The sequence below is a fragment of the Lagenorhynchus albirostris genome, chromosome 16 (genome assembly GCF_949774975.1).
Source record: "Lagenorhynchus albirostris chromosome 16, mLagAlb1.1, whole genome shotgun sequence".
NCBI lineage: Eukaryota > Metazoa > Chordata > Mammalia > Artiodactyla > Delphinidae > Lagenorhynchus > Lagenorhynchus albirostris.
In genome coordinates this window covers 81,186,551-81,202,570 of record NC_083110.1, presented here as the reverse complement: position 1 = coordinate 81,202,570, position 16,020 = coordinate 81,186,551, and the positions used below count along the sequence as shown (strand labels likewise).

At 40.0% G+C, this 16,020-nt stretch overlaps 1 protein-coding gene across 2 annotated transcripts in view; it reads right to left on the bottom strand.

Moving 5' to 3' along the window:
- Positions 1-16,020, bottom strand: part of MGMT (O-6-methylguanine-DNA methyltransferase) — a 311,657-nt gene that overhangs the window by 159,716 nt on the left and 135,921 nt on the right. The gene's annotated exons all lie outside the window — the stretch shown is intronic.

The following is a 16,020-nucleotide window of genomic DNA, read 5'->3' as shown; positions in this document are numbered from 1 at the left end:
ACTAACCCCGTTCCAAGCGCACCGCTTGGGGCACTTAACAGAGCTGCGGATTTAATTTGTTTCTAATTTAATCCTTACAACAGCTCTGTTCAGAAGGTTTTGCTTCCTTTGGATAGATCAGGAGACGACGGCCCAGGGGTTAAGAAGGGACACCCTGTCTAACGTGAAGCAGGAGGTGCCACGCTCAGCGTTTCCGGGGGGCTCCACTGGTCTTGGGGGCAGAGCCCAAGCACGCGACTCCTTACACAGCAGGGCCTCATTTCTCACGGCGTCCCCACCCCGGCCCCCTCTCCTTCCAGTCTCTTGCTGTGTCCACTTGAACTTCATACCCCCAGACTGACCTTCCCGGATCCCGGCCTGGGCTACCTCCCTGCCCACGAGCCCCACGGCACTGTGGGCTACGGTCCTCGCCACACACCGAAATTCGCTTTATCGTCATTACTTTGTCTGGCTTCTCTGAAGGCTTACACCCTGTCTGTTCTCATCCATTCATCTGCTCATTCAGTGAATACTTACCAAATGTCCACCCTGAGCTCGACAGTGTTAGAGGTGCTAGAGACACAGAGGAATGAGAACGACATGGTCCCCCTAAAGCATTTGTTCTGGGAGAGGGGACCAATGGAACACACCATAAACCCACAGAAATGAATGAAGAACACAGCATGGTGATGGTCTGGAGTGTGACAAGCCTCTTCAGAGGGTGGGCAGGGAAGGCCTTTCTGAACAAGGAGTACCTGAGCCCAGGCAAGGGCTCCTGCAGGTAGAGTGAGGCCTGGGATGCTGCAGGCCGCCCATAGATGTTTCTGTTATGAAGGGATTAATGAGACAAACCAAGAGCTCCACAAATGCCTACTGAAAGAATGAGTGGTTTGGGAAAAAGATAGAGAAAAACCCTCAATCCAGGTCATTGATCCATAAATGAAAGGTCAAAGTTTTGGTTTAAGAACTGTTAAATTTCTAAAAAGTTGACATAACCAGTATTCAGTGCCTTGATTTGCAGCACGCCACAGGATCTGGGCTGGTTGTTAAGGCCAAACAGAGGATGCTGTGAACACAGGCTCAGAAAGGCACCACCAAGAGGTGAAGTCAAGAGTCCTTCTGGGCTTCCCTGGTGGCGCAGTGGTTGAGAGTCCGCCTGCTGATGCAAGGGACATGGGTTCGTGCCCCGGTCCGGGAAGATCCCACATGCCGTGGAGCGGCTGGGCCCGTGAGCCATGGCCGCTGAGCCTGCGTGTCCGGAGCCTGTGCTCCGCAACGGGAGAGGCCACAACAGTGAGAGGCCCGTGTACCGCGCAAAAAAAAAAAAAAAAAAAAAAAAAAGGGGGTCCTTTTAAAAGCTGAAGAAATCATTACGATCCCGTGTGAACGTGAAAGAAATCAGTGTGCTGGTGCCCTTTTCTGCGGAACTGAACAGTCACGAGCTTGCAGGTGGTTTCCACTGTGTAGAGTGTGGCGGCCGGGCCCTGCCCCTGCTTGGAGAGAGGCCCGAGGACGACGGCGGCTCAGCTCCCACACCGGCCCCACCCCCTTCTCAGCGAGTCTGTGCGCCAGGGCCCCACGTAAACGGGCTCTCTGCCTTTGAACCCTCCCCCGGCTCTGTCAGCCCCAGGAGAGACGCTGGTACGTCAAGATCGCGAAACTCAAAACCTCTGCAACGCAAAGTTCCGCTTCTTTTCATGTTTTAAACATCTGACTTCTCCAAACTGCTCACTCTGGTTTTCCTCCTTGAATGAAGCTTCCTATTCTCTAGGAGATCCCTGACCAGCCAGGGCCGGCCCTTCCACGGCACACGTCTGCCCTGGAGTGGGGGATGCCTAACCCTGGGTGGTCCCAAGACAGCCCCAGCCCCAGGAGCAGGGGCAGGGGGAAAGGGGCAGGACAAAACACGACAGGGTCACCTGGTTTTCTAACAGGTTTCCACTTGGCTACAAACCCCCTTTTCTGTCCGTAAGTCATCAGTAAAAATGGAGCTGGAGACGTCCCTCAGCCTTTTGCTAGCTCGACTTCCTCTACAGGCCATCGTCACACGTTAACCTGCTTCCGGATGCTCTCTTGCCAACCGTGGGAGCTACTGACTGACCTAGGGTTCCCAGTCAGGGCTAGTGCTTGCCTACGGATGTTCAGAAAACGTGGAGGCATTGCTGGCTGCCACAGTGACTAGGGGATGCTACTGGCATTCAGTAAGGCGATGGTCAGCTCACAGACTGGGATGGGTCAAATGCCATTGGGTGTCCCCAGCTGAAAAGCCCTAAAGCCAGCTCTGTTAACTCCTGTGGGCTCCCACTTCGGCAGTTGTAAGTTACCTGCAACCCCATCGACCAGAGATAACCACTGCTGACTAAACGTATTCCTTTCAGTCTTTTGTTTTTAATCATTTCAATGTTCTTCAGTTCAGGTGGGATGTCGACAATGAGGATCTTCCTTTGTTAGAAAGATTCTTGAAAACGTTTTTTTTTAAATGCAGAATATTCCCATGTGTAGATCTATCTTGACTTCCTTAAAAACGTCCCCTCTGTGTATGTGGGCATTCGGATCGTCTATTTTTATTTTTGTAATCATGGTCTATCACAGAGGTAAAGCATGTGTGCATCCCTTCCGCCCAGTTCGTGGCCCTGTGAGGAAACCATCACAGAACTACTTAAGCGCTGCATCTTAATAAACAGCTCTGTGTTCTGGGAAACACCCGTCTGAGTGCAAAGGCCGTCTGATCCCACTGCTAGCACGCTCTGCTCCTGCCCAGCAAGGGTTCTCCTCATCTATTAATGGACTATTCTTCAAAAGTGGCCCTACAAGAATTAAGAGCAGAGTGCCTAGGAGGAAATAAGCCTTCATTTGTCTTGCAAATTAAACCCTATTAACCCCACAGGCTGCTCCTTGAACATGCTTCTAATATTAGTTACACTGCATACATTATGTAGATTTCATGTTTTCTACATTATATTAGATGCAAAATGTTTTAAAATTCTAGAATGTTTCTAAAACTAACCAAAAGAATTCTAATGTTCCACTATGCAGGGAGTTTTGGAGGAAGAACACGTTAGTTTAATTCTGAGACTGTATGATGCTCAATCACACAGATTGTAATTGTCAACTAAATATCAAAAAAATCAAAACCAGAAAATAGTCCAGTGAGTCGCTCTGTTGCTTCATTTTTTTCCCAAAAGATTTATCGGGCACAAAGGTGAAACCACCTTAGTTTGAAAAATTTAAAGTTTGTTTCTTGCGAGATATGACCTAAGAGAAAGCCTGAAATCCAGACGTCACCACTTTCTCTTGAAGAAATTATATGATCAGCTACCTTCTCACGCAGTTATCTATTTTCCAGCGACGGACTGACGGAATAGCTGTGGAAAACTTATAAAACTGTTACTTTTCTGTACAATTGGGAGAATAGTTAATCAATCTCTACCAAAAGCCCTGCTGAGACTTTGACTGGGATTGAGTTAAACCCACCGACCAATACAGGGAGAAGTGAGTTCCCAACAACACTTGAGTTTTCCAATCCAAGAACGCAGAATGTCTCTCCGGTTACTACGAAGTCATTTTCTTTCTTTCATTTAGGGTTTCGTAATTTTCAACATACATATCTTGCAAATATCAACAGAAATCTATTTCAAAGTCTTTTTTGCTTTATTGTAAATGAAACTATATTTTTAAAATTTCTAATATTCATTGTTAGTATACGGAAATACAGTTGGTTTTGGATGTCGCGTAGTTTTCTTGAGGATTTTTTTTGGTTTTTATATGTAGGCAATCATGCCTTCTACAGAGACAGTTTTATTTCTTCCTTTTCCATAATGTGTGTGTGGTTTTTCTTTTTTCCTTGAGGTACTGGACCGGCCAGAACCCCCAGTTGAACAGGCGTAGTAGGAGTTCCTCCCCTTGCCTGGGTTCTGATTTTTGGAATCAGTCCATCACCGTTAGGTACGCTGCATGTAGTTCAGAGGTGCCATTTACCAAAAAAATCAGGTTAAGAAATTTCTCTACATACATCTATTGAGATGATCATAGCTTATCTTCATTTTCTTTTCTGCTGACATGATGAGTCGATTGATTTTAAATGTTGAACAGGTTTACATTCCTGGGGATAAACAACTTGGTCATGTTGTATCATCCTTTTTATATACTATAGTTTCAATTTGCTAATACTCTTGAGGGTTTCTGCATCTGTGTGTATGAGGAATCTTCTTTTAATGACTTTATCTGGCTGGGGTATCAGGTAATGTTGGCACCATAAAATGAGTTGGAAAGTGCTCTTTCCTTGTGTATTTCCTGGAAGAGTTTCTGGAGAACTGATATTATTTCTCCTATAAATTGTTGGTAGAATTTATCGGTGAAGCCATCTGGGCTTGAATTTTCCTTTATGGGAAAATGTCTACTCTGTCAATTAGTGTAATAGATGTAAGACTATTTAGGCTCTCTACTTCTTCTTGAGTGAGCTTTGGTACTTGAGCCTTTCAAAAAAGTCATCCATTCATCTCAGTAGTCAAATGTCCAGGCTCAGCTGTTCATGCCACATACTCCTTACCTTTACAAGTTGGTAGGATTGGTAACAATGTCCCCTCTTTCATTCTTAACACTGTTAATTTATGTCTTTTATTTCTCACTCCGACTAGGGATTTATTGGTTTTACTGATATTTTTAGAAGAATTAGCTTTAGATTCAAGGATAGTTTCTATTGTTTTTCTGTTTTCAATTTCATCCATCTCTGTTCTCACCTTTATCACTCCTTCCCTCTGTTTGCCTTGGCTTCAATTTGCTCTTCTTCTTAAAGAAGCTTAGATCATTGTTTTGAGATCTTTTCCCCCTAATATAAATACTTAATGCTATAAATTTCCCTCAAAGCACAACATTAGCTACCTCCTAGGACTTCTGGTAGGCTTTCCCTATGTTGACTTCTCTGAACAGTGAGTTAATTTAAAATATTTTGGCTTTTCATCTATCTTTGTTACCAATAATTTAATCCCACTGTGGTAAGAGACAAGATTTTGCACAACTTAAATACTTTAAAATTTATTCAGAACTGTTTTATGGCTCAGAATATGACCTACCTTAGAAATGATCCATGTGTACTTGAATTGAGCACGTATTTGGCTTTTGTTAAGTGGAGTGGTCTATAAATGTCAATTACAACAAGGCGGTGGATAATGCTGTGCAAGCTATCCACATCCTTACTGGTGTTAGGTTAATCTGTCTTATCCCTTACCGAGAAAGGAGTGGTAAAGTGTCCTCCTATAACTGTAAACTTGTCTATTTCTCCCTTCCCTTTTTGCTTCATAAATTCTGTAGCTGGGCACAGAGCCATTTAAGAGTGTTCATCTTCTTGGTGAATTAACCATTTTATCATTAGATAATGTATCTCTCTACCCCTGGTAATATTCTTTGTTTTAATAGTCATCTAATATTACCAGTCACTTCAGGTTTCTTTTTATCAGTGTTTTCGTGGTATATGTCTTTTACCTTTCCTATACCTTTAGCTCTGTCTTCCTATTTAAAGTGGGTTTCTTTCAGACAGCACACATTTGGGTCTTGATATTTTTTCCCCTCACAATTTTACAATTTCTGTTTCATAACTGGTATACTTAGAGCATTAAATTTAATGTAATTATTGACATGATGGGATCAAAATGTGCCATCTTGTTAGCTTTTCTGTGCTTGTTCCTTCTGTATTTTATTCCTTTTTTTTTTTCTCTTTTATGCCTGATTTTGGACAGACGGCCACAGTATGGTCACAGACAATTTCTATCCCATAGAAAGCTTGATTTTGGGCCTGTATATAATCATACTTATTGAGATGTAAGAGACCTGATGAGTTTGTAGCAGAAAACTCACTTGCAGTCAGGAGGTACATCTGTTAAATCACACACTTGGAGGCACGTCTCTCAATGCCTGGCTCTGGTTGCTCTATCCAGCCCCTGTTAACACCGTGATTGTAGATAAGCAAAAGAGTTAAAAACACTAATATCTCTGGGAGAGCCACCAAGTCAAGGATGGTGACTATGACTCACATCACCTCTTTAACAAGGCAACAGTGTCATCAAAGAACCTGAGAGGTAGGTATTACTCCAACAGGGGAATTAGGATAAAAAACCAGAGGCTCAGAAAGGTTATAAAACATATCCAGTTAAGTGTTGTATAATGTTTGTTCTAGAACATCACAAGGTCTCCTCTTAAAGTTATGACTCCTTAGTCAAATATTTCTTAAAAGAAAATTTATAACTACTAGTTGATTTTATGGAGTAACATTATCATCCTAGGAAGCACTCCAGTCAGTAACACTGTCAATGGTCCCATTTATGAAAAGAAATACTCTTAAGCCCTTCTCCCTTTCATCAATAAAGCCTGTATAGGTTGACTGAGCACCTACCCAGGCCACGTCTTAATGTACTTCACAGGACAGCTAAAGGAACAGACAGACAAGCCATGATTATTGGCTGTTCAAAGACTACTACAGAAAAAATTCCTATTCATACACTGTGATCCATTTGAAGGGTAAGGGAGAATTATTTGTTTCATGAGCTTCTTTGGCCTTTACATTCATCCAATAATGTCCAAACACAAACAAATATCTAGGTTAAATGAATAAAGAGTGATCCCTGGTATCAAGGATGCAAACGTGCCTTTGCGTTAGCTCTTACATTGTGATTGCTTTAATCTACAGGTCTGGAGAGACACTGAGTTCATGTAAACTGCTTTCTTTTCAACTATGGCAATCAACAAATGCACATTTGTCTTTGTAGACAACTCTTAACCTGCTGGAATATATGAAGAATACCTTTTAATTTACAGCATTTTTCCCCCCATTATCCTTAAAATGATGACTGGCCTAGTACATGACTAACCAATTTAAGCCCCCAAACATATATTATAAAGCTACCTATCTTGAGTCAATGTGCTAGAGAAAGCTGGAGGAAGTAGAAGACAGCAGGAAGGTATGATGAGATAACAGAACAGAATGTTCACCTTGGTTGGTACTCAATTTATTGACTTCACTTAAATGAAAAATACAGAACCACATATCCATCAACTATAGAATACATACTACCTCCAAGTACACAGGGAGCATTTACCAAAACAGAATACACGCTAGAACATAAACCTAAACAATTCTTAAATGAAAGAAATCACACAGAATAGGTTGTCTGATCACGTGAATTAGACTAGAAATAATACAAAGATAATCAGAAAAAAATCCATATGTTTAGAGACTACATATGGATCAAAAAGAAAATGAGGAAATCTTTAAAATATTTTAAGCAGATAATAGTACAATATATCAAAACTTGCAGGATGCAGCTAGAGCAGTATTTAGCAGGAAATTTAGAGCTTTAAGTATGTGAAAAGGAGGAGAGCTGAACAAAGATGTAATCTCTCTTCTAAGTAGCTAGGAAAAATAACAAATTAAGCCTAAGTGAGGTAAAAAGGTGGAGATCATTTTTGAAAGAGTAAAATCAACAAAGTAGAAGCAGAGGAAAATAAAAATAGAGAAATTTCAAAGGAAAAGTTGTCTTTGTTTTAAAGCATTAATAAAATGGATAAGTCTCTTCCCGGATCCATCCCCATCCCCATCCCCATCCGGGGTGGGGGCAGGGGAGGGAGAGAGGAAGGGGACAGAAAGAGAGGAGGAAGAGGGAACACTACCCTTTTTCAAGAATGAAAAAGGCTGTATCACTACAGATGTTAAAGACACTAAAAAGAAAATAAGAATATTATGAACACCTTTCGCCAATAAACTGAATACCTTAGATGAAATGGGGCAATTCAGTGAATAATACAAAATACAAGAACTGATTCAAGAAGAAACAGGAAACATAAATAGCTATATTAATTGAAGAATTTGAATCTGCAATTAAAAACCTTCCCCAAAAGAAATTTCAAGCCCAGAGGGATCAAAGGCAAATTCTTTCAAATATTAAAACAATAGAAATGGAAACTGGATGAAGAGTCTCTCAAAGAACACAGAAAGATGGAACACTTCCCATCTCGATCCTGCTGTATTTCTGGAAAATGCATTGAAAAAAGAAAAATTACAAGTCAATAACTCTCATAACAAAGACACAAAATCCCCAATAAACTATTAACAAATCAACGTCCACAACATACAAAGATAATAAATCACAACTAAGTTGCTTTATTACAAAAGTGAAAAAATAATTTAGCACTTAAAACCCATAATTCACTACAGTAACCAAGGAAAAAGAAAACGTCAATGCAGAAGAAAGATCTGATAAAATTCATCAATATATATTCACAATAAAAGCTCTCAGCAAACTAGAGATGTGGGACTTCCCTGGTGGCGCAGTGGTTAAGAATCCTCCTGCCAATGCAGGGGACACGGGTTTGAGCCCTGGTCCGAGAAGATCCCACATGCCATGGAGCAACTAAGCCTGTGAGCCACAACTACTGAGCCTGTGCTCTAGAGCCTGTGAGCCACAACTACTGAGTCCACGTGCCGCAACTACTGAAGCCTGCGTGCCTACAGCCCGTGCTACGCAACAAGAGAAGTCACCACAATGAAAAGCCCGTGCAACGCAACAAAGAGTAGCCCCCACTCGCCGCAACTAGAGAAAGCCCATGTGCAGCAATGAAGACCCAATGCCACCAAAAATAAATAAATTAATTAAAAAAAACTTTTTAAAACAAACCAAAAAAAACCAAACTAGAGATGAAAAGAAACTTCCTTATTCTGATAAAGGATACCTATTTTAAAAATCTCAAGAGTTAAATATTAAACCTGAATGGTGAAATATTGAATGCTTTTCCCCTGAAGTCATGAACAAGACAAAGATGTCTACACTCACCAATCTTACTCAACACTGTGCACAGATGAAATGATTGTGTATATAGAAAATCCAAAAGAAAGTACAGAAGTAGAATAAATCAATTTAGGAAGATCACATGATAAAAAGTTAATACATAAAACCCCATTATAAAGTAGACCAGCCAACAACTGGAAACTGGTAAAGAAAATAATACCATTTATGACAGCAACAATATAAAATATATTAGAATGAACCAAAAACAACGTACAAGACTTTTACACTAAAAAACCCAAAGCTCTGTTGGCAGAAATTAAAGAAACAAATAAATGAGGCACATATCACATTACTTAACTGTAAGATATTACTGATGCTGGATTATCCTCTAATGATCTGTGGAATCAATGTAATCCCAATCAAATTTCCAAGAGGCTTTTTGGGAGAGTTTTGTTTTAATTACTGACAAGTCGATTAAAAAATCTGTATGGAAATTCACAGGACCTAGGATAGTCATAATAATAAAAAAGAACTTCAAGAAACACAATATCTCATTTCAAACTTGTAGGGTGACGCTTCAACAATCATGATAGTATACTACCCGTGTAGGAATACAAGGATCAAGGAAACAGAAGAGAGAATCCAGAAATAAACATACACATACAGCATCAATTGATTTTTGACAAAAGCACCTACAGGTAATTTAATGGGAAAAAGGAAGTTGGTGGAACCACTGGATAAACATATAGGGAAAAAAAGGAAATTTGACTCCCTGTATCACATCATATTCAAACGTAAATTTTACATGGGTTACAGGCCGAGGCATGAAAGACAGTACCAAAAAATTGAAAAAAACCACAGGATCTTAGAGTACGCAAGTGTTTTTCAGACAGGTAAAAAAGATTATGTAAGAATGATCAATAGGCTTATGAAAAGATGCTCAATATCATTACTCATGAGAAAAATTAAAACCACAGGATACTCTTGCACAGCAATAAAATAGCTACAACTAAACAATACTGACAATACCAAATATTGGCACAAAAAAGAATTCTCCTCTCTTTATGTGACAATTGTTTTGGGAAATGACTGGCAGTGTCTACTAAAGCTGAACACACATCCAATGGTAATTTCACTCCTGGAGAATATCAGTAAGGATATAGTTTAACACGACACTACCACTCAACTGGTGATAATGGACATTTAGAGACTACTTTATCCAACAACAGCAGAATACACATTCTTCCCAAACCCCCATGGAACACTCACCAAGACAGATCACATTCTGAGCCATAAAACACACCTTAACAAATTTAAAATAGAAATCATACAATGTCAGTTCTCAGACTATAATGGAATTAAACTAGAAATCAATAACAGAGGGAAAACTGAAAACCCCCCAAATATTTGAAGAGTAAACACACTTCTAACTAATACATGGGTCAAAGAAGAGATTTCAAGATAAATTTTAATTTTTTTTTTTTTTTTTTTTGCGTTACGTGGGCCTCTCACCATTGTGGCCTCTCCCGTTGCGGAGCACAGGCTCCGGACGCGCAGGCTCAGCGGCCATGGCTCACGGGCCCAGCCGCTCCGCGGCATGTGGGATCTTCCTGGACCGGGGCACCAACCCGTGTCCCCTGCATGGACTCCCAACCACTGCGCCACCAGGGAAGCCCAATTTTAAAACATTTTGAACCATATGAAAATGAAACACAACTTACCAAAATTTGTTGGATGCAGTGAAAGCAGTGCTTAGGGGGAAATTTATACCAATGAACGCATACATTAGAAAAGAAGAGAGATCTAAAACCAATAATGTAAGTTTACACCTTAGGAAACTAGAAAAATAACAGCAAATTAAAACCAAAGTAAACAGAAGAATAATAAGAACACAAATCAAGAGAGAGAAATGAACAACATCAAAAGCTGGTTCCTGGCAAAGATCAATAAAACTGATAAGCCTCCGGCCAAGCTAACTAAGAATTAAAGATGGAGGACACAAATTACTTATTTCCGAAGTGAGAGACGGGGCATCACTATAGATCCCATGGACATTAAAATGATAAAGGAATATTATGAACAACTCTACGTCCACAGTGTGATAACCTAGATGAAATGGACCAATTCTTTGAGGGACACAATCTGCCAAAACTCACACAAGAAGAAACAATGTGAAAAGGCCTGTATCTTGTAAAGAAATTTCATCAATAAATCATTAATTTTCCAAAACAGAAAGCACAAGGCCCAGATAGATTCACTGGTGAATTCTACCAAACATTTAAGGGAAAAATTATACCCAAACTCTATAATCTCTTTCAGAGGATAAAGGCAGAGGGAATACTTCCTAATTCATTCTATGAGCCCAGTATTACCTAAATACCAAAACTAGACAAAGACATTACAAGAAAAGAAAACTACAGACCGATACTGTCCATGAACACAGATGTAAAAATCCACAAGAAAACATTAGCAGATCAAAACCAATAATGTATGAAAAAATATTTATACACCAAAACCAAGTGGGATTTATACCAGGTATGCAAGGCTGGCTTCAACATCTGAAAACTAATGTAATCCATTAAATCAACATGCTGAAAAACAAAAATCACATGGTCATAACTGATGCAGAAAAAGCATGAGAAAATCCAACACCGATTCATGATAAAAATGCTCAGTAAACTAGGCATAGAGAAGAACCTCCCTCAATTTGATAAAGAGTATCTACAAAAAAAGTCTACAGCTAATATCATACATAATGGTGAGAAACCTGAAACTTTCCTACTAAGAAAAAGGCACTAGGAATAAGGCAAGAATCCCCTCTGACCATTCCTTCTCAGCCCTGAACAGGAAGTGCTAGCTAATGTAGTAAGACAAGAGGAGGAAATACAAGGTATACAGATTGATAAGCAAGACATGAAACTGGTTTTTTCATAGATGACATGATCATCTATGTAGACTATCCAAACCAACTGACCAAAAAACTCCCTGGAACTAATTATTGCAAGACTGCAGGATACAAGGTGAATATACACAAGGCAATCGCTTTCCAAACTGCCAGCTATAACCAAGTGACATTTAAACTTAAAACCACAATACATTTACATTAGCAGCCCCCAAATGAAACACTTAGGTATAAATCTAACAATACCTGTACAAGATCTATACAAGGGAAACTACAAAACTCTGATACACAAAATCAATGAACTAAATAAATGGACAGATATTCTATGCTTATGGATAGGAAGACTCAATATTGTCAAGATGTTAGTTCTTCCCAAAGTGATCTAGAGAATCAGTGCAATCCCAATCAAAATACCAGCAAGCTATTTTGTGGTTATCAATAAACTGATGCTACAGTTTATACGGAGGGGCAAAAGACCCAGAATAGCCAACACAACACTGAAGGAGAAAAACCAAGTTGGAGGACTTAACGCTGTCCAACTTCAAGACTTAACTATACTGCCATGGTAATGAAGATAGTGTGGTATTCTCTAGGTCCAACCACGTCTCTACAAATGACCCAATTTCGTTCCTTTTTATGGCTGAGTAATATTCCATTGTATGTATGTACTACATCTTCTTTACCCATTTGTCTGTCGACGAGCATTTGGGTTGCCTAGAGACTGTTATACAGAGTGAAGTAAGTCAGAAAGAGAAAAACAAATACCGTATATTAATGCATATATGTGGAATCTCGAAAAATGGTACAGATGAACCGGTTTGCAAGGCAGAAATAGAGACACAGATGTAGAGAACAAACGTATGGACACCAAGGGGGGAAAGGTGGGGGGGGTGTGGTGGTGGGATGAATTGGGAGATTGTATACACTAATGTATACACTACATTATGTATACACTAATATGTATAAAATGGATGACTAATAAGAACCTGCTGTGTGTGTGTGTATATGTGTGTGTGTGTGTGTGTGTGTGTCTGTGTGTATATATATATATATATACACACACATATCTATCTATCTATCTATCTATGGAAAAAGGGGCTTCCCTGGTGGCACAGTGGTTAAGAATCCACCTGCCAGTGCAGGGGACACGGGTTTGAGCTCTGGTCCGGGAAGATCCCACATACCGTGGAGCAACTAAGCCCGTGCACCACAACTACTGAGCCTGCGCTCTAGAGCCTGCATGTCACAACTACTGAGCCCGCGTGCTGTAACTACTGAAGCCCGCGTGCCTAGAGCCTGTGCTCCGCAACGAGAGAAGCCACCGCAATGAGAAGCCCGCGCACCGCAACGAAGAGGAGCCCCCGCTCGCCGCAACTAGAGAAAGCCTGTGCGCAGCAACAAAGACCCAAGGCAGCCAAACATAAATTAATTAATTAATTTTTTAAAAAAGTGGTATTGGTGAAAAAGTAGACAAATGGATTAACGGAACAGGATACAGTACCCAGAAATAGTCTCACATAAGTATAGTCAATCGATCTTTAACAAAGGAACAAAGGCAGTACAATGAAGAAAAGACTGTCTTTTCAACAGATGGTACTGGAACAACTGAACACCCACTTGCAAAAAAAAAAAAAAAAAAATCCAGACACAGACCTTATTATGCCCTTCTCAAAAATTAACTCCAAATGGATCTTAGACCTAAATGTAAATCATAAAACTATATAATGGAGAAAACCTAGATAACCTTGGGTATGGTGATGACCTTTTAGATAAAACACCAAAGGCACAATCTTGTGAAAGAAATAACTGATAAACTGATCTTCCGTAAATTAAAAACTTCTGCTCTGAGAAAGATAATGTCAACAAAGTAAGACAATCCACAGACTAAGAAAACATTTGCAATAGACATTTGCTAAAGGACTGATCTAAAATATATAAAGAACTCTTAAAACTCAATAGTAAGAAAACAAAGAAACCTGATTAAAAAACAGGCCAAAGACTTGAAGAGACACCTTCCCAAAGAAGACAAACAGACGGAAAATAAGCAAATGAAAAGATGCTCCTTATCATATGTCATCAAGGAAATGCAAATTAAAATAATGAGACACCACTACACACCTACTAGAAATGGCCAAAATCCTGAACACTGACAAAAACCAAATGTCGGTGAGAATGTGGAGCAAAGGGAACTCTCATTCATTGCTGTTGGGGATGCAAAACAGTACGGCCACCTTGGGACACAGTCTGGCAGTTTTCCTTACAAAACTGAACACACTCTTACCATACAATCAGCAGTCACATTCTTTGGTAATTGCCCAGAGGAGATGAAAGCTTATATCCATGCAAAAACTTGCACACGGATGTTTATAGCAGCTCTATTCATAATTGCCCAAACCTGGAAGCAACCAAGATTCTTTAGTAGGAGAAAGGATATATAAACTGGTACACTTGGGTAACGGAATATTATTCAGCACCAAAAAGAAATGAGCTATCATATCACGAGAAGACACGGAGTAAACTTGAATGCATGTTACTAAGTGAAGAAATCAATCTGAAGAGGCTACATATTATACGATTCCAACCATACGACTTACTGGAAAGGCAAAACCATGGAGGCAGTAAAAGACAGTGGTTTCCAGGGGTTTTGAGATAGGAATGGATAAATAGGGGAGCATGGAGGATTTTTAGGGCACTCAAACAACTCTGTATGGTGGATATAGATCATTATACATTTGTCCAAACATAGGTTCACCAAGAGTTAACCATAATGTAAACCACGGATTTGGGGTGAGTATGATGTGTGTACACACACACACACACACCTCATACATGCATGTATCTCATACACGTATATAATTGTGTATATACGTAATTATACACATATCACCATGTGCGTAACTTTCATCTATGCGCCCATGTGTGTCTGGAGAGCCCTGACACAACACGTGTTGTGGTTTTGGAAGTCTGGTACACAGAAATGTGTCTATAATCATAACCCTTGGTCCCTCACACACTCATCATGGGACCATGTCATACTCTGAATGAAGTAACTATGAACCCATCACCTAAACAAAAGCTAGAACTCACACCCATCCACATAAGCCCCACAGGCCCCAATCTATTTGCTGAGGTCATCTTCCTCCTGATTACTACGTGCATGACTCACTTGGCTTTCTTTTAAAAACAGCCTTATTCCATCTATATGATTTTCCAAAATGTATTTTAGATTTCAGCTGTATTTCATTTTATGAAAAAAATTAGACAAGATGTGATCCTTCGGAGTGATGTTTTACAGTTACATTGCTGACACGCATCTGTACTGTTGCACATCACTGTGGATCAAGTGCCGCAACTATGGTATAATATTCTGTTGTTACCAGAGCACAGTTTGCTCAGTGTCACACAGTATCCCTGCTGTTGATAGGCATGTGAATTGCTTCCACATTTTTCGATATTGTGACCAGCACTGCAGAAAACATTCTTTGGTACGTCTCTTGTATTTCTGCAAAATTTCTCTTGGTGGGTATATACCTAGGGGAACATTCAGCTGCAGTACACAGTGCTAAATTCTCGCCCAAGGCCCTCACACTGGCGCTCCCGTGGGCGATATGCGAGGATCCTCCGCCTCTTCCCACTAGCTGGCACGGTCAGACTCCTTGGTCTCGGTCCACTGAAGGTGCCCATCATGGAACGTCCCTGATGTGACATTTCCCTAAATCACTAGCGCTGCTCAACGTCTCTCTAAGCGGCTACCAGAGATCCAGGAGCTCTCTAACATGATGCTTCTTGCTCACCTGAAGTAAACCTATCTTCCCTATACGGTGTCAGGTTTAATTTGCTACTGTATTTAGAATACTTTTCCTCTATTTTAACGAGTGAAACAGACTTGCAACGGTCAGGGTGTGTCTATCTGAATCCCGCATCAAGGCTATGGCGGCCTCACAGAATGAGCGGGGTAGAGAGTATGCCTCATCTTCTCTGTTTTCTGGAAAAGTTAATGTGAAATTGGGATGTGTTTCAGAAACAGAAGAAATCGACTATTAAAACTGAGTCGGGGGGTTTTCTTTATGGGAAGATTTCAACCACTGCTTTCATAGTTATAGAGTTATTCAAGCGTCTCGCTTATTTAAGCTATGATTTTTTTGAAGTTATGTGCATCTTGTCCAGGTTTTCAAAACTTTCATATATACCCACAGACATCATGTTTTATTAACTTTTTAATCTCTAATTTTTCTGTACTTTTCATTTTCCTTAATAATATTATTCACATATATCTCACCTTTCTTTAACCAACTCTTTTATTTTAAAGAACCAACTTATGGCTTTATCCTTATTGTATTTTTGTTTTCTATTTTGCTAATT